Raw genomic sequence first — 19,397 nt, forward strand, 5'->3', positions numbered from 1 at the left:
TCAGACTCATCATGGAATTTCCATTGATCCATATTTCCAACATCATACCTCCTTTATATCCAATGGTAACTCATCTCTTCATCCGTGTGGGGTATCCCTCATACCGAGATAAAAACTTATACTTATGAAGTCCATATTCCACTTCGTGGAACATCATTATACTTTCCGCGGTCAAGCGTCCTTACAGGGGAATATTGGCCATCTCTACATGGCACTTCTTCAACTGGGAAATGTGAAACACATCATGAACTCCTGACAGTCCTTCGGGTGACTCCAACTTGTAGGCCACTTCTCTCATATGCTCCAAAACTCGGTATGGTCCAACAAATCCCGGGGCTAACTTTACCTTAACTCCAATTCGTTTAACTCCTCGCAGAGGGAACACATGAAGACATGCCCTGTCTCCAATTTCATAGACTACCTCCTTGAGTTTTTGAGTCTACCTAACTCTTCTGCCTGGACTGAGCTACCTTCAGTCTATCTCGAATCAACTTAACATTCTCTTCTGACTCCTTTGATCACCTTTGGTCCAAACAACTGTCGGTCTCCAACTTCATCCCACATACTCTTGGGGCATCACACATATCGAGATAAAACTCATATTCATTTTGTCCGAAATCCACTCAGTGGAGTATCCTTATCTTTTCCAAGAGTCAAGGGTTCTTATAGGGTACTACCACCCTTAAAATGCACAAACCTTCCATAGACCATATTTCTCATATCCTCAAAAAGGGGCAAAATTCTTCTTCATAGAGTAACAACTCATAAAATCCATATCGGTACCAACGATGCTACTTTATTCATCCTCAAATGATTACAATCTTTTGCTTCTCCATTACATGCCTCAACTCAGCACCTCAATATAAAAGAGAATGTTCTCACTTCTACTACTCCACTTCTTTTGTTGCAAACTCAACTATCTAGCACAAGTTTCCTTCTCCTTGGGGCATTCTCTGGCAAAGTGCCCTGCTTCATTACAACGAAAACGTATTACTTCCGGCAAGTATCGAGGTTTCCTTTTTGGGCAATTGTTGAGGTAGTGCCCTGACTCCTTGCACTTATAACAGGTGACATGACTCAGATCCTTCCTAGAATCCAATTGGTTTCTCTTCCTGGACTTTTCCATTCCAATCAGGGCTTCTATTTCCTGTGGGTCATACTCTATTTCCTCCGTCGGGAATTCTACTAGATCCCCATTCATACAATTCTGGGAGATGTGTCCTTCTTCTCCACGTGAATAGCAAGACTTGGTGCGGGGTTTAATTGGTTCTTCTTTGGGCGTGTCCTCCATCACAGCTTTTTCTAAAATTTCCATGAGGGCTCCTTTCATTACTTCTTTCTTCTGCTGGATGGTTCGTTGTACCATGGGGTAAATGTGATACTGAGCAGGATAGTGGGTAGTCCCTTCACACAAGAAACAAGTGATCTGCCTAGTTGGGAATCCTTCAGCTGGGTGACTTCCTTCACAATTAGGGCATTCATCCTTGTGTTCTTTATGGTTGTGTCCTATTTCTCCACAAAGCTTGCATGCACAAGTTTTTTTCATATCCTTTCCATAAGGCTTCAATTTCTGGGACCCAAACTGAGACTTTAGCAAAGTCAACTTAAATTCTTTCCAAGTGGTTACTCCTTGCCATCCATTGATGGTTTGGTACATCCTCCACCAAGTAGCAGCACCTCTTTCAAAGCATTGAAGAGCATGCTGGGCCATATCATTTCCAACTATAGGGTTATTCTACATGTGATCTTCCATGTCCTAAATCCATCGGTCTGTCTCCAACTGACTCATCGGTCCAGAAAATACAAGCTCATCTTCATTCATCCTCTATTGGGTCCATGGGTTTGGGGTGAGATAAGAGAGATAGAGAGGGATACACACAATGCAAACAATGGTTTTGAAAAGATAGATTTTATTGTGGCTGTCGGAAAACAACAAAAAAATGACAGCTCACAATCGCCGCATCTAATGTAGGTGTATAGCAGGGGTTTGGTCTTCTAAAGGTCAACCTCGCCAAACTCTTCAAGTCTTGTTCATGTCTCCGATGGCTTCATCCCATCGTACCTGTCCTTCTTAAGTTCTTTTGCCAAATCAACTCTATTGTCGCGAAGTCTCTCATGACGTCCTTTAATATTCCTGGAGTTGCGTTCCAAACTTCTGGTTTCAACATCCTTCGCATGAACCATGGTCCTACTGTCCTTCAGTTCCCGAAAATTCTCCGGTATCTTGAGGTTTTACTTCTCTAGCTTGGCTACTTTCAACTTCTGGGTCCTGAGTTTTTTCTCAAATACTTCCTTGTCAAAATACGGCTTCTTGTTGGTCCATCTTAACTTCTTAATGTAACACTCCAGATCCTGGTGATACACCGGCTAAGGTTAAAACTTCATCTTACTAATAGGTGCTCCATCAGCCTTGTTCCATCAAATCCATTCTGAAGAAATGCATCCTTAACTCAGCACGGTGACAATAGCATCAGCGGGCGATGACATCACGGATATCCGTGTTTCTGCTCTTGTCATTCCCATGAGCTATCATTCCATAGTTGATATCTCCTGCCTTAGGGTTTTCCTTGACAAATCCTTGAGTTCTCATGCTCCTTGTTTCAGCCTTTCTCCGATACACCTTGATCTCGGGTATTGACAACTTCCATAGTCTGCCAAGTTCCATAAGGGTAGCCTTCCTAGGTCATACAAATCTGGGAATTCTTCAGAGCCTTCCAATTCTACTTGTCTTTGGCCTTCAACCGTTGTAGTTTCCATTATTCAGATGCATGGAAAATACTCCTCATTCCGAGGTGGTCTTAGTTTCCTGATATCTTGTACTTCTTGGAGTGGTCTCATCAGTCGAATCTTCGAGTGGTCAAAAGGGGAAAGGGGTATGGCCACACTAAAAAGGAATTTTTGAATAAGCTCAGAAGAGAAGAGAGGTAAAAGATCTTTTTGAAAGGGAAAGTTGTAGAGAAAAATCTTTGCTATGGGCTTGCCAGTTTCTACGGTCACGTCCTACAGTCAACATGTGCTCTGATACCATCTTGTAGCGACCCGACCCGAATGGGTCAAGTCTCTGTGCTTAAGTGTCATCCCTGGATCGGTATACTGACACACACAGTACTCGAAGGATTTATAACAGAGGTAAATCACATGTATAAAGTAACGTAAATACTATTACCGCAATCCATATAGCGGAAGCAATAAGGTTGTGGATTCCCATCAACACCAACGGCAAGGTTGAGTGTAGAAATCGTAACCCTAACGTATCACGTACTCGTCGTAAGATAATCCTGCAACATGAGACGTTGCAGCCCGAAACGGGTCAGTACATTGAATGTACTGGCAAATTCACACCATAGAGAAAATGATGAACAATGGCTATCACTACATGCATATTTGGCTGGTGGAAAAGCTCTATGGTTATAAGATTTTTGCGAAAAGCCAATTTTTCCCTACTACAAAGGAATAAATTTATTTAACTATCATGGTGGTTGTTGAACATTGAGAATGGTTGACAGCATTCTCAATCCCAATTAAGTAACATCATTAAACCCAACAAAATTAATTTAAAGTAACATGATGAGATCAACAGGATAATCCAAGAACTAGATACTCAAGATGTCCATGACCGGGGACACGGCTAATCATGATTAGTTTGTACACTCTGCAGAGGTTTGCGCACTTTTCCCCACAAGACTCGATCGCCTCCGTTTGGTTTCTCGCACTACATGGTGTTTGAGAAGACGGATGACCGAGACATAATCTTTCAGAAGCGCTAGCACCTTACGATCGGGTAGACCGGTACACCTACATCCCCTACATCTGCTAGTCTACCACTGTAAGAGTTCGCACAACTTAGTCAACTATGCCAGAGCCCATAATGGCTTGTGGCTGCACATGGAAGTTACTAGCATGAATGATCTTATGATCCCTTTGAGCCTGGGTGGCGGTCCAAAAAAATAGGCAAGTCCTGATAGACATCAGGTGCCTCAATCCACCCAGATGTGTGTTTAAGTTGCCACCTTAGATAAAACATTAAAATTATCAACTCACATCTGTCATGGATATCACTCACCCAATCCACGTCTACTAGCATAGCATGGCATAATGAGAAAACGTAGAAGTAACTCCCAAAGGTTTCATAATAATACAGGTAATAGGGACTACCTCATCTACTTCCCATCCCATAGTTTAATTAGATCGTAATCATGCAATGTGTGAGGATTGATCTAATGCAATAAAACTGGGTTGTAGAAAAGGTATGATCAAAGTGTGAACTTGCCTACAATGTTGATGAAGATGATTCGCACTCAAAAATCTTGATAGCTCTACTCGTCACACTCCAGTCAATCTATCGTAAGCAAGCAATTGTAACCACACATAAGCAATCACTCAAAAGATCAAAAAGATCGAAGAAGACAATTCGAAAAACATCGAAACCAAGCAAATAACTCTTGCAACATAAAACAATTTCTAACAGTGCCAAAATTATGTGAATTTAGCCTTATCAGAAGGTTTAGGTCAAGAGCTTCGATTTGCAAAAAGAATCAACTCAAACGGAGCTACGAAACTCAAGTTATGATCAAACGAAGTTTGAATTCAAATCTGATCTAATTCAAATTTTAAAATTTTCAAAAACACGTTTGAGTTGGATTACTGGATAGAGGACATCATAACGAAGATGTGAGCGTTGGTTTCGTTGGATTTGGACTAACGAGTAAAAAGTAGTGATAGATTGAAGTTCAGGGACTAAACTGTGAAGAAAGTTATCACGAATAGGTCCCTGGCCGAAATTAAAACAGAAAAAGGAAAATACTAAACAGTGAACGTTCACTACTGAACCCTAACGAACGAAAACCGTTCGCTAAAAAGATCTAAACAGAGAACGCCCGTTAAATAAAAAAACGGTTTATATAGAAAAAACCAAGTTGAATCGGACCGGTCGACGGCGGTTTTTACCATGGTTCTCTGCGGTTTGACGGTTTTCGCAAGAAAACCGGCGGCGGCGAGGTTAAACTCCGGCGACAGCGGGCGGCTCGGGCTTGACCGGAGCGGTGGCTCTGGTGGCCGGCGGCGAGGGCGGAGTGGACGGGGAGGAGCGACGCGGCAAGGTGAGGTGGTTGGCGGCGTCGGCGGCGGTCCACGGCGAAGGAACGAAGCGGCAGCAGCGAGCGGATCTCGCCGGCGGCGGCGGATCCCGACGAGTGCGGCGACGGTGGCGCGGCGAGATGCGGGAGGGCGGCGGCGTGAGTAGAGGGAGGGGAAGGGGATTTATAAGAGGAGGGGGCGACGCCTTGGGGAAGGGGGCAGAGGAGTCCGGGGCGGGCATGACGGCCATGGCGGCGCGGCGGCGGACTGGGGAGGAGTCCCGATCGGCGACGGAGGTGGAAGGCGGCGCGGTGCTGGGCCTTGGCCTGGCTGGGTGCTGGGCCGGCCCAGTCGGCGGCGGGGAGTTTTTTTTTAAACAATTTCCAGACAAACATAATCATAAAAACAAAAATAAAAGAAAATTTTATATAGGCATATAATATATCAAAATTTTCAGGAAAAGAATATCTACAACATGAACATTTTTGTAGCACCAAATAAAATACACACAAATTCAGATAAATCAAAGAGTGCTACTGGTCTATTAAAATCCAACAAAAAATATTTTAAAAATACCAAAATGATTTCAAATTAATTTTTCTCCAATTTTCTAATGTAGGGAATCATGTTACCCTAATTTCCATATATTTTATTTTTGGAGAAAAATAATTTGAATAAAACTCAAATAAATCCAAATTGAAAATTTAATTCCAAAAGGACTTGAAATTGATCCTTTGAAACTCCCAACTCATATTTCATAATTTGAAGAAGTCATTTTATCTCCTCTCGTGAAAGTCATTGAGTTGCTTAAAGTTTCTGAAGTGGACAATATTTCCCAATGGAATTCAAATATTTTTCAAACACCCCTTTCATTTTAAATGGAAGAAGTCATGTCATCTTCTCTCTAGGGTTTTGTATTTGAAAAGAATTTGAATTCACGAAGATCAGGAAACAAATATGAAAGTTTGGGAAAGTCCTTTTATTCCCTCCCATTTAACTTTCAAAAGTTTCGAATTCACTCACTTTCAGACAATCAATCAAACAATCAATCAAATCTATCTATTTATTATAACATTCCAAAATTTAGAATTTTGGGATGTTACAAACCTACCACCCTTAAAAGGAATCTCGTCCTCGAGATTCGGAGAGGCTAGCAAGAAAAGGTTAGGGTTTGGGGGTCTCCTCAAAATCCATCGATCGTCTCCGGGGTCTGGGGTGCTACCACCCTTAGAAGCATGGTTACAGCTCCATCGAAACTCGTATACTTCATCCATATTGTTAACAGTGTCGGTCTTCTCAAATCCTCGGAAAATTCCTTCTCTGGCTCTTCCGGTAGTGGTATAACCTTTTCATCAATTCTTCTGTCCTTTCCTCTTGGTAAGGTTATTCCGAGATTGGGTCTTCTTAGCTGACGGGTCGGGCGCCAAAACTAAACAACTATCGATATCTCATGGTGGTCAACAATTTATGGTTTCTCCTGCAGGAAATGGGTCTGGGTTGATCCTCACCGTATAACCTACGGTTGGCAAAAAGCTGCCGTGTACAAGGGAAAAATTCCTATACCATTCTAAGGTTTAACAAGGTTTAATATTGTCGTCTCTCTACTATAGGTAAGTCACTCAGATTTACCATCCCATATAGCAAGGCGAATAATAAGAGTAAGTCGGTATGGTGATCAATCCATCCCGCACCCAAATCATTACCTTGTATACAGTTTAGCGAATCTCGCATTCTAACACTCGGTTATCCTCACAAGCATTGCAGAATTTCTCTTGTCGACGAACCAAGTTCGGATAAATCCATAGATTCTGCAAGCCAAACAACCATCTATCGTTCCTTCACAACTCTCAGGTTTTGCGTAACTCCTATAAGATCGTCTGTCGATAAAATCGTAACTTCTTTCAGGGTTTTTCCTTCAGCAAGAATGTGCTTGCTTCTTGGCAGGTCCTAGGGCCTATGGGTTATGGCCCATCTCATCACTTGTAGTCCTTGAACTTATCATCGGGCAACTGATCATTGTTCCAACTTCCAAGTTCCTAGTATTCTTAAATCCATCCAATTGTACTGTCTTCCTTCCTTCTATTAGCACCAAACTAGGACATGGTTACTCAGACTCATCATGGAATTTCCATTGATCCATATTTCCAACATCATACCTCCTTTATATCCAATGGTAACTCATCTCTTCATCCGTGTGGGGTATCCCTCATACCGAGATAAAAACTTATACTTATGAAGTCCATATTCCACTTCGTGGAACATCATTATACTTTCCGCGGTCAAGCGTCCTTACAGGGGAATATTGGCCATCTCTACATGGCACTTCTTCAACTGGGAAATGTGAAACACATCATGAACTCCTGACAGTCCTTCGGGTGACTCCAACTTGTAGGCCACTTCTCTCATATGCTCCAAAACTCGGTATGGTCCAACAAATCCCGGGGCTAACTTTACCTTAACTCCAATTCGTTTAACTCCTCGCAGAGGGAACACATGAAGACATGCCCTGTCTCCAATTTCATAGACTACCTCCTTGAGTTTTTGAGTCTACCTAACTCTTCTGCCTGGACTGAGCTACCTTCAGTCTATCTCGAATCAACTTAACATTCTCTTCTGACTCCTTTGATCACCTTTGGTCCAAACAACTGTCGGTCTCCAACTTCATCCCACATACTCTTGGGGCATCACACATATCGAGATAAAACTCATATTCATTTTGTCCGAAATCCACTCAGTGGAGTATCCTTATCTTTTCCAAGAGTCAAGGGTTCTTATAGGGTACTACCACCCTTAAAATGCACAAACCTTCCATAGACCATATTTCTCATATCCTCAAAAAGGGGCAAAATTCTTCTTCATAGAGTAACAACTCATAAAATCCATATCGGTACCAACGATGCTACTTTATTCATCCTCAAATGATTACAATCTTTTGCTTCTCCATTACATGCCTCAACTCAGCACCTCAATATAAAAGAGAATGTTCTCACTTCTACTACTCCACTTCTTTTGTTGCAAACTCAACTATCTAGCACAAGTTTCCTTCTCCTTGGGGCATTCTCTGGCAAAGTGCCCTGCTTCATTACAACGAAAACGTATTACTTCCGGCAAGTATCGAGGTTTCCTTTTTGGGCAATTGTTGAGGTAGTGCCCTGACTCCTTGCACTTATAACAGGTGACATGACTCAGATCCTTCCTGGAATCCAATTGGTTTCTCTTCCTGGACTTTTCCATTCCAATCAGGGCTTCTATTTCCTGTGGGTCATACTCTATTTCCTCCGTCGGGAATTCTACTAGATCCCCATTCTTACAATTCTGGGAGATGTGTCCTTCTTCTCCATGTGAATAGCAAGACTTGGTGCGGGGTTTAATTGGTTCTTCTTTGGGCGTGTCCTCCATCACAGCTTTTTCTAAAATTTCCATGAGGGCTCCTTTCATTACTTCTTTCTTCTGCTGGATGGTTCGTTGTACCATGGGGTAAATGTGATACTGAGCAGGATAGTGGGTAGTCCCTTCACACAAGAAACAAGTGATCTGCCTAGTTGGGAATCCTTCAGCTGGGTGACTTCCTTCACAATTAGGGCATTCATCCTTGTGTTCTTTATGGTTGTGTCCTATTTCTCCACAAAGCTTGCATGCACAAGTTTTTTTCATATCCTTTCCATAAGGCTTCAATTTCTGGGACCCAAACTGAGACTTTAGCAAAGTCAACTTAAATTCTTTCCAAGTGGTTACTCCTTGCCATCCATTGATGGTTTGGTACATCCTCCACCAAGTAGCAGCACCTCTTTCAAAGCATTGAAGAGCATGCTGGGCCATATCATTTCCAACTATAGGGTTATTCTACATGTGATCTTCCATGTCCTAAATCCATCGGTCTGTCTCCAACTGACTCATCGGTCCAGAAAATACAAGCTCATCTTCATTCATCCTCTATTGGGTCCATGGGTTTGGGGTGAGATAAGAGAGATAGAGAGGGATACACACAATGCAAACAATGGTTTTGAAAAGACAGATTTTATTGTGGCTGTCGGAAAACAACAAAAAAATGACAGCTCACAATCGCCGCATCTAATGTAGGTGTATAGCAGGGGTTTGGTCTTCTAAAGGTCAACCTCGCCAAACTCTTCAAGTCTTGTTCATGTCTCCGATGGCTTCATCCCATCGTACCTGTCCTTCTTAAGTTCTTTTGCCAAATCAACTCTATTGTCGCGAAGTCTCTCATGACGTCCTTTAATATTCCTGGAGTTGCGTTCCAAACTTCTGGTTTCAACATCCTTCGCATGAACCATGGTCCTACTGTCCTTCAGTTCCTGAAAATTCTCCGGTATCTCGAGGTTTTACTTCTCTAGCTTGGCTACTTTCAACTTCTGGGTCCTGAGTTTTTTCTCAAATACTTCCTTGTCAAAATACGGCTTCTTGTTGGTCCATCTTAACTTCTTAATGTAACACTCCAGATCCTGGTGATACACCGGCTAAGGTTAAAACTTCATCTTACTAATAGGTGCTCCATCAGCCTTGTTCCATCAAATCCATTCTGAAGAAATGCATCCTTAACTCAGCACGGTGACAATAGCATCAGCGGGCGATGACATCACGGATATCCGTGTTTCTGCTCTTGTCATTCCCATGAGCTATCATTCCATAGTTGATATCTCCTGCCTTAGGGTTTTCCTTGACAAATCCTTGAGTTCTCATGCTCCTTGTTTCAGCCTTTCTCCGATACACCTTGATCTCGGGTATTGACAACTTCCATAGTCTGCCAAGTTCCATAAGGGTAGCCTTCCTAGGTCATACAAATCTGGGAATTCTTCAGAGCCTTCCAATTCTACTTGTCTTTGGCCTTCAACCGTTGTAGTTTCCATTATTCAGATGCATGGAAAATACTCCTCATTCCGAGGTGGTCTTAGTTTCCTGATATCTTGTACTTCTTGGAGTGGTCTCATCAGTCGAATCTTCGAGTGGTCAAAAGGGGAAAGGGGTATGGCCTCACTAAAAAGGAATTTTTGAATAAGCTCAGAAGAGAAGAGAGGTAAAAGATCTTTTTGAAAGGGAAAGTTGTAGAGAAAAATCTTTGCTATGGGCTTGCCAGTTTCTACGGTCACGTCCTACAGTCAACATGTGCTCTGATACCATCTTGTAGCGACCCGACCCGAATGGGTCAAGTCTTTGTGCTTAAGTGTCATCCCTGGATCGGTATACTGACACACACAGTACTCGAAGGATTTATAACAGAGGTAAATCACATGTATAAAGTAACGTAAATACTATTACCGCAATCCATATAGCGGAAGCAATAAGGTTGTGGATTCCCATCAACACCAACGGCAAGGTTGAGTGTAGAAATCGTAACCCTAACGTATCACGTACTCGTCGTAAGATAATCCTGCAACATGAGACGTTGCAGCCCGAAACGGGTCAGTACATTGAATGTACTGGCAAATTCACACCATAGAGAAAATGATGAACAATGGCTATCACTACATGCATATTTGGCTGGTGGAAAAGCTCTATGGTTATAAGATTTTTGCGAAAAGCCAATTTTTCCCTACTACAAAGGAATAAATTTATTTAACTATCATGGTGGTTGTTGAACATTGAGAATGGTTGACAGCATTCTCAATCCCAATTAAGTAACATCATTAAACCCAACAAAATTAATTTAAAGTGACATGATGAGATCAACAGGATAATCCAAGAACTAGATACTCAAGATGTCCATGACCGGGGACACGGCTAATCATGATTAGTTTGTACACTCTGCAGAGGTTTGCGCACTTTTCCCCACAAGACTCGATCGCCTCCGTTTGGTTTCTCGCACTACATGGTGCTTGAGAAGACGGATGACCGAGACATAGTCTTTCAGAAGTGCTAGCACCTTACGATCGGGTAGACCGGTACACCTACATCCCCTACATCTGCTAGTCTACCACTGTAAGAGTTCGCACAACTTAGTCAACTATGCCAGAGCCCATAATGGCTTGTGGCTGCACACGGAAGTTACTAGCATGAATGATCTTATGATCCCTTTGAGCCTGGGTGGCGGTCCAAAAAAAACGGGCAAGTCCTGATAGACATCAGGTGACTCAATCTACCCAGATGTGTGTTTAAGTTGCCACCTTAGATAAAACATTAAAATTATCAACTCACGTCTGTCATGGATATCACTCACCCAATCCACGTCTACTAGCATAGCATGGCATAATGAGCAAACGTAGAAGTAACTCCCAAAGGTTTCATAATAATACAGGTAATAGGGACTACCTCATCTACTTCCCATCCCATAGTTTAATTAGATCGTAATCATGCAATGTGTGAGGATTGATCTAATGCAATAAAACTGGGTTGTAGAAAAGGTATGATCAAAGTGTGAACTTGCCTACAATGTTGATGAAGATGATTCGCACTCAAAAATCTTGATAGCTCTACTCGTCACACTCCAGTCAATCTATCGTAAGCAAGCAATTGTAACCACACATAAGCAATCACTCAAAAGATCAAAAAGATCGAAGAAGACAATTCGAAAAACATCGAAACCAAGCAAATAACTCTTGCAACATAAAACAATTTCTAACAGTGCCAAAATTATGTGAATTTAGCCTTATCAGAAGGTTTAGGTCAAGAGCTTCGATTTGCAAAAAGAATCAACTCAAACGGAGCTACGAAACTCAAGTTATGATCAAACGAAGTTTGAATTCAAATCTGATCTAATTCAAATTTTAAACTTTTCAAAAACATGTTTGAGTTGGATTACTGGATAGAGGACATCATAACGAAGATGTGAGCGTTGGTTTCGTTGGATTTGGACTAACGAGTAAAAGGTAGTGATAGATTGAAGTTCAGGGACTAAACTGTGAAGAAAGTTATCACGAATAGGTCCCTGGCCGAAATTAAAACAGAAAAAGGAAAATACTAAACAGTGAACGTTCACTACTGAACCCTAACGAACGAAAACCGTTCGCTAAAAAGATCTAAACAGAGAACGCCCGTTAAATAAAAAAACGGTTTATATAGAAAAAACCAAGTTGAATCGGACCGGTCGACGGCGGTTTTTACCATGGTTCTCTGCGGTTTGACGGTTTTCGCAAGAAAACCGGCGGCGGCGAGGTTAAACTCCGGCGACAGCGGGCGGCTCGGGCTTGACCGGAGCGGTGGCTCTGGTGGCCGGCGGCGAGGGCGGAGTGGACGGGGAGGAGCGACGCGGCAAGGTGAGGTGGTTGGCGGCGTCGGCGGCGGTCCACGGCGAAGGAACGGAGCGGCAGCAGCGAGCGGATCTCGCCGGCGGCGGCGGATCCCGACGAGTGCGGCGACGGTGGCGCGGCGAGATGCGGGAGGCCGGCGGCGTGAGTAGAGGGAGGGGGAGGGGATTTATAAGAGGAGGGGACGACGCCTTGGGGAAGGGGGCAGAGGAGTCCGGGGCGGGCACGACGGCCATGGCGGCGCGGCGGCGGACTCGGGAGGAGTCCCGATCGGCGACGGAGGTGGAAGGCGGCGCAGTGCTGGGCCTTGGCCTGGCTGGGTGCTGGGTCGGCCGAGTCGGCGGCGGGGAGTTTTTTTTAAACAATTTCCAAACAAACATAATCATAAAAACAAAAATAAAAGAAAATGTTATATAGGCATATAATATATCAAAATTTTCAGGAAAAGAATATCTACAACATGAACATTTTTGTAGCACCAAATAAAATACACACAAATTCAGATAAATCAAAGAGTGCTACTGGTCTATTAAAATCCAACAAAAAATATTTTAAAAATACCAAAATGATTTCAAATTAAGTTTTCTCCAATTTTCTAATGTAGGGAATCATGTTACCCTAATTTCCATATATTTTATTTTTGGAGAAAAATAATTTGAATAAAACTCAAATAAATCCAAATTGAAAATTTAATTCCAAAAGGACTTGAAATTGATCCTTTGAAACTCCCAACTCATATTTCATAATTTGAAGAAGTCATTTTATCTCCTCTCGTGAAAATCATTGAGTTGCTTAAAGTTTCTGAAGTGGAAAATATTTCCCAATGGAATTCAAATATTTTTCAAACACCCCTTTCATTTTAAATGGAAGAAGTCATGTCATCTTCTCTCTAGGGTTTTGTATTTGAAAAGAATTTGAATTCACGAAGATCAGGAAACAAATATGAAAGTTTGGGAAAGTCCTTTTATTCCCTCTCATTTAACTTCCAAAAGTTTCGAATTCACTCACTTTCAGACAATCAATCAAACAATCAATCAAATCTATCTATTTATTATAACATTCCAAAATTTAGAATTTTGGGATGTTACATAAGGATATCACATCTAAGCTCCCACAAGTATATAATGTAGCAACCAGAAACAAAAAAACTAGGAAAAGACCACAAACAGAGTGGACATCAACTTATATGTGACATAACTATGTCACATCTAGATGTGTCCTAGACAGACCCTTAAAAAATTGTCCGCCAGTTTTCGTTTCTTTTTTCCGGGAACACGCGTATTCTATTTAAAACCACTGCTATGGAGAGATTTTTTTTACTCCATTATAGCCTCTTGTTTGATAGAGTTTCTCGCGTCTCGCTCTCTCACCCTCACCATATCAAAACAAGATGACAGTGTCCACTCTATCTCTCTCCTCACTGGTGGTCATAGATCCGGCCGAATCCCGTCCGCTGCGGGAGGTGAGGAGGTGCAGCGTTGACGTTGTCGCCGTCAGCGACGGAGGAAGCCGATGTGCACCGTCCTCTCAGAGCCGGCGCTGGCGCAGACGAAGATCGTCCGCGCCCTTGTTCGCTGCCGTCGTGATGGGAAATCCCGCCCGCCCGCCTAAACGACATCTCGCCCACCTGAGGTATAACTTCTTGTACTGGTCCAGCTCCCCAGGTCGCTGCGTGCGGGTTTTCTTCTATGCTACTACTCTCCAGCTCCCCATGCATAGTAGCTAGGGTTCGTCGGCTGGTCCAACATCACCTACTAGTACTATTATAGAGGAAATGGCACTCAAAAAGTTGTCCTGATTTATGCCTCGGTGGAGGTATACATGTTGTTTCGATAAAAAGTACATGGTGGTTGTGCGGTCATTGTCCATATAGTGGTAGTACTATCACTGGTTAAATGAAGAAATGGTTTTTTTCTCGGGTATCCTGGTTTCGTTCCCATCAAGATAATTATGATGCTTCTGTTTGTTGGTGTACTTTTCATTAATTCTTATTGACAATTGAGATGTCGTTGCTAACCCTTTTTTATATTTTTGGAAACAGCAATGTGTGTCTCCATACCCGGGCATGTCTTCCTCAATTTTAGTGGAACTGCACAAAATTGGATGGCCATTGTTGTTCCGCCTCACTGTCCTCTACCATGTGGTTCTTCCTTCCTCCATCTTGATTACTGAGAAGAAACAGAACACAGTGAGGATTTGTCGAACTTCTTAGGTGCCTCACCCAAACTTGATGCCAAATGGATGATGCATCACCACGATGACCTATCGATGCTCATGGTTGCGCCTCATGGTTGCGTCGGCTGGTGAAGCTGATCGATTTTCGACGAAAAACAAGTTGTCTTCCATCAGTGCTCTTTGCTTGTTACGCACAAAGATTATATCCTTCGTCAATTCACCTTGGTTGTGTTGGAGACGCAGTCGTCTTTCACGTTGGTGCAATTTTCGCTAGGGTTTTACGACAGGTGGGCCCAAAATGTGGCTGGCTCACCTGTCATACAGCCAAAAGCAGGTGCAGTGAAGGCACCGGAGCTCAGTCCGTACTACAGTAGTATATATATAAGCGGGAGCCTCAGCGCTTGTTCGCTAGGGTTTGCACTCTCCACACGCTCGCCGCACTACATATATGTTACTCCCTCCGTTCCGAATTACTTGTCTTAGATTTGTCTAGATATGGAGGTATCTAGCACTAAAATGAGTAGATACATTTGCTAAGGTTTGCTATATTCACAGTCTCTCACCCTCTCTTCACCAGATCTAAAAAAGACTGTGTTGGCCTCTTGTCTCTCTCTCCCCCCTCACAGCTGGTGAAGGAGGCGTCTGTATCCCGTCGCACTGGGAAGGGGAGGAGGTGCAGTGTTCACTCTATCGCCTTCGGCGAGGGAGGCGATCCACTGCCGGCTGCGCTGTTCTCTTTCACCCAGCGCCTGTGCGGGAGGGCCACCGACCCCTTCTTCCTCGCTGCCGTACGTAGTGTGGGCAGATCCGGCCTCCCGCCGCACGCCTTGCCACATCCCGACGACCCTAAGGTATACGTTTCTTTGAAACCGTCATTGCTCTAGTTGCATGTGGATCTTTTTCGATCTGTAGTCGAATCTAGGTCTTGGTTCAAAGAGGAAAGAAGGGTGCGGTGGGCTGGAGCAAGAATCTAGGACGTGGTTCAATAAGGAAAGGAGGGGCGGAAAGTAGTATAGACTGGCTATCCAGCCGCTTTGTAGGTCGAAAATGGAAAAAGGGGGCTAACCCAGTACACACATCTGTAAGGAACCGATCTCTTTGTTGAAAAGGGAAAGAAACTGGGGGGTCGGGTAGTTTGTGCACGACTAGATTTGCTGCCCTCACATAGGAAGAAGGTTCAAAGAGAACAAATATGGGACCGGCGCATATATGCTGCTTGGCTACATACTCTGCTTCACCCATTTATACGTGTGGAAGCACATGGTGCTGGCATGTACCATGCAGCTATTTTGCTGTTGTTAATCTCAGAATTAACTACTGATCCATTTTAAAAGAATTTCTCTGTTAATATGAATCAATGCAACCGTTTTAGAAATGCTACTGTCCTATACTTTGTTTTCCATCAAGATAAAGTAGATGCTTCTTTTTGTGGCTGCATGTTTCATCCTCTTTTATTGGCCAGTAATTGTTTTATTTTTCGCCTCTTAAAACAGGGATATCTATTCAACTTGTTGCTATAGAGAACTTAAATGTCACGCTGGCAACTTTGCTTGATTTCAGTGCAACCGCACAAAACTTGATTGGATTTCCTATTCGTGTTGGTAGATTCGTATTTTATGTTGATCGTCTCATGAAAGGTCAGTACAGGCCTTCATCCACATGATTGTGCAGTGTGCTTTGAGATGATGTGCTACTTGTATTGGTACTGTTTTAAATAAATGATGAATTGAAGCTATTGTATTGCTGTCTTTTCCCATTAAGTAGTGAACAAAAATGGGACCAACCCAGACATGATGCTTGTTGCTTTGTTACAACAAATTCAGCACCACCCCCTTTATAAGCCAGTAATTGATGCCACTCTCAGAATTAACTACTGAATCTTATTTCAAAACTGCAACACTTGTTAGGGATTGGCGGGATTACCATTTTTGTGGCCGCATGTTTCATCCTCCTTTATTAGCCAGTAATTGATTCCTTTTTTGCCTCTGTTTATACAGGGATATCTATTCAACTTGTTGCTATTGTGACATTTTGCTTCGCTACGCGAAACACTTTGCTTGATTTCAGTGCAACTTCACAAAACGAGATTGGATTTCCTATTCGTGTTGGCAGATTCGTACGTGATCTTGTGTGCGTCATGACAGGTTGGTACTTGCCTTCATCCACAAGATCGTGCAATGTGTTTTGAGATGCTGTGCTACTTGTATTGGTACTGTTTTAAATAAATGATGAATTGAAGCTATTGTATTGCTGTCTTTTCCCATTAAGTAGTGAACAAAAATGGGACCAACCCAGACATGATGCTTGTTCCTTTGTTACAACAAATTCAACATCACCCCCTTTATAAGCTTTGTCGTTCTTTATAAATGTTGAAACAAGGCATTGTTAAGATAATGTCTCAGTCAATATGAATGAATCACACTGATGGAGAATTGCTACTCTCCTGCTTTGTTTCCCATTAAGATAAAGTAGATCAATAGATGCTTTTCTTCTGGGAGTACAAGTCATCAACCATTATTTCTTAGTAATTGTTTCCCTTATACCTATTGTTGCTTACAGGGATATCAAAATTAAAGCTTAGTTTTATTTTGACTTCGATTTTAGTTGAACTGCACAAAAGGAGCCAATGTGTAAGGCAAACTGCTGCATTACTGGGTCTAGTTGGTCGTTCCACTTTGCAAAAAGAAGCAGTCACTATTCGCGCTACATTACAGAAGGAATGACTGAGAAGCTTTACAGAGTATTATTAGACACAGGTGACATGACTAGTCGGCAGAGACCATTGGCAATTTAACAACACGTGGAGTGCCCTGGGCAAAAAGTGCCCAAACAAGTACAAAAGCTACGACATGACTCCACGATCATAGGCATTACATATTTTGATTGGGAAAAGCTTGTCAAAGTTTAATCATTGATGTTAGCAAGAAGACGTTAGTTTAATATATTGGAATTGGAAAACCTTGTCAAAATTTGCTCATTGATGTTAGCCAGAAGACATGCATTTGATATTTTTGAGTGGGACGCCCTTGCTGTGAGCAGCGTCGAGTGTTTTTTCCTATTCCTGTGTTCAGTTTAGAAGTAAATAGTTACTCTGCTGAGATATTCCTGTGTTAAGAGTTTGTTCTGAATATTGTCTATGTAATGCCAGGCCTTGTGTTTGATTGCAAAGTTGAGCTTGGAATGTTGTGGCATGCGGCATCACGAGCTGTTCACCGTGCCTCCTGAGAATAATGCTTCGTATTGTTTTGCATGTCGATCTAATGCCAGTGATTTGCTTGTTAAGAAGATCATCCTCTTCTGTTGTTTCCGTTCTTAAGAAGTTCATCGTCTGATGTTCATTCATAGCCTATACGACAAGTCGGGTAGGTTAGACGTGAAACCATACGATCTTCTGACCAACTCATGATATTAGGCCGTGATTGGATCGTCGTTTCCGACCAAAACCGCTTGTAAATTAAAGCAGATGGTCTTGGGCGAAGGCGCTTGGTTGGTCGATTTCGACTAGTAAAATATCAGAAGTACTTGACACATGATAAAAACGCTGAACGACACTCGGACGATTGCTAATCCACCCGTTAGCTATTGTTTTAGCCTTGCCCATGGATGGCATGATACGCACGTCGTGCATGTATCGTATGGTAATGTCGTCCATATAGCAGTGCTCGTAAAATATACACTGGTCTCTCAAATTACACTCGTAACCCACCGGTTTTACTTACAGACCTCGGGCCCTCGGTTTCATTACACCTGTATTTTACGCGTTGTTTTCGATGACGAGTAAATTACACTTGTATGTTAATACAGGTTTGAAATAAATCAGAGCTCCCAAGCGCGGCCTTACCGTTTCATGCCGTCTCAGTTTCTCGAAGGTGCTCATAGGTGTCCGATGATCCTGGCTTCCTGAATGAGTAGCGGGCGCTGTATCAGACCATCCGTAGGGCCCGCGAGGCCCTCTCCGTTGTCCTTCAAGTTGTTGCGCTCGTCGTGGCGCCGAGCATTGTTAGCATCGTCAACGAACATGAGGATTCAGGAGATGACTTTATTTTGACTGGATGACACTAGGGACCCACTAGGGCCATAGCCGTACGTACGCAAGTGCCTCCTCATTATGCACAACTATTTTTTTTGCTTTCTCCTGGTTTCCTGACATCACGGTCCCACACCATTGTCAACCTATGTAGTCAATATAAACGAGAGAATTGCACAAGGTGCGGCCGACAGCTGGGACCAAGCAGCTCGAGAGTATCTGTGTTTTTGAGGCGTGAGCACTGTAGAGTTTTTCTTGGCGATGATTTCGTTTTGTTCAGAGGAGAGCAGGGTATTAACTGGGCGAGCTGTTGCCCGTCTAGCCCAGGCCAGATATCCAGCCCAGATACTAATTTTTTCAAGATGAAAATGGCTTGCCCAGCTATACATCTTTTTGAGGAATACCCAGGCAAGGTTAATTTCTTATTCTCCGCCCCGCTGGGCTGCAAATCTTTCCTAGGAGGGATGCATTAGGCTTAACAGGAAAATGGGCTTTAAAAATAATAAATGGGATGTAATTATAAAAACTGGGCAGTAACTATAAAAAAATGCACCAAACACGAAATTAGTTTATAAAATATTATTTATGGATTTTGAAAATCTTAAATTTTCATTGTTGCGCGCGCAATGTTTCATTTGATTTTTACATAATACAAATTTATATTTAATCTGACTAGAAATTTTGGGATAAAAATATTTCGGAGCCCATCAAAATGTGGGAAATTTTATTGAATTATGTCTTCAACGGTTGGTTGAAATTATTAATCATTGTCCTAGCTAGAAAAATGGGCTGTACTTTTAACAAACTGTAAATGGGTTGTTGTTAATTCCACTAGAATTCCAAAATGGGTTGTACATTCTTACAAAACGCAAATGGGCTATAAGTTCTCTGCCACGCACTTGTGGGCCTACTAAGTGACG

Source organism: Triticum urartu, chromosome 3A (genome assembly GCF_056163025.1).
Source record: "Triticum urartu cultivar PI428250 chromosome 3A, HENAU_Tu73, whole genome shotgun sequence".
Classification (NCBI taxonomy): Eukaryota; Viridiplantae; Streptophyta; class Magnoliopsida; order Poales; family Poaceae; genus Triticum; species Triticum urartu.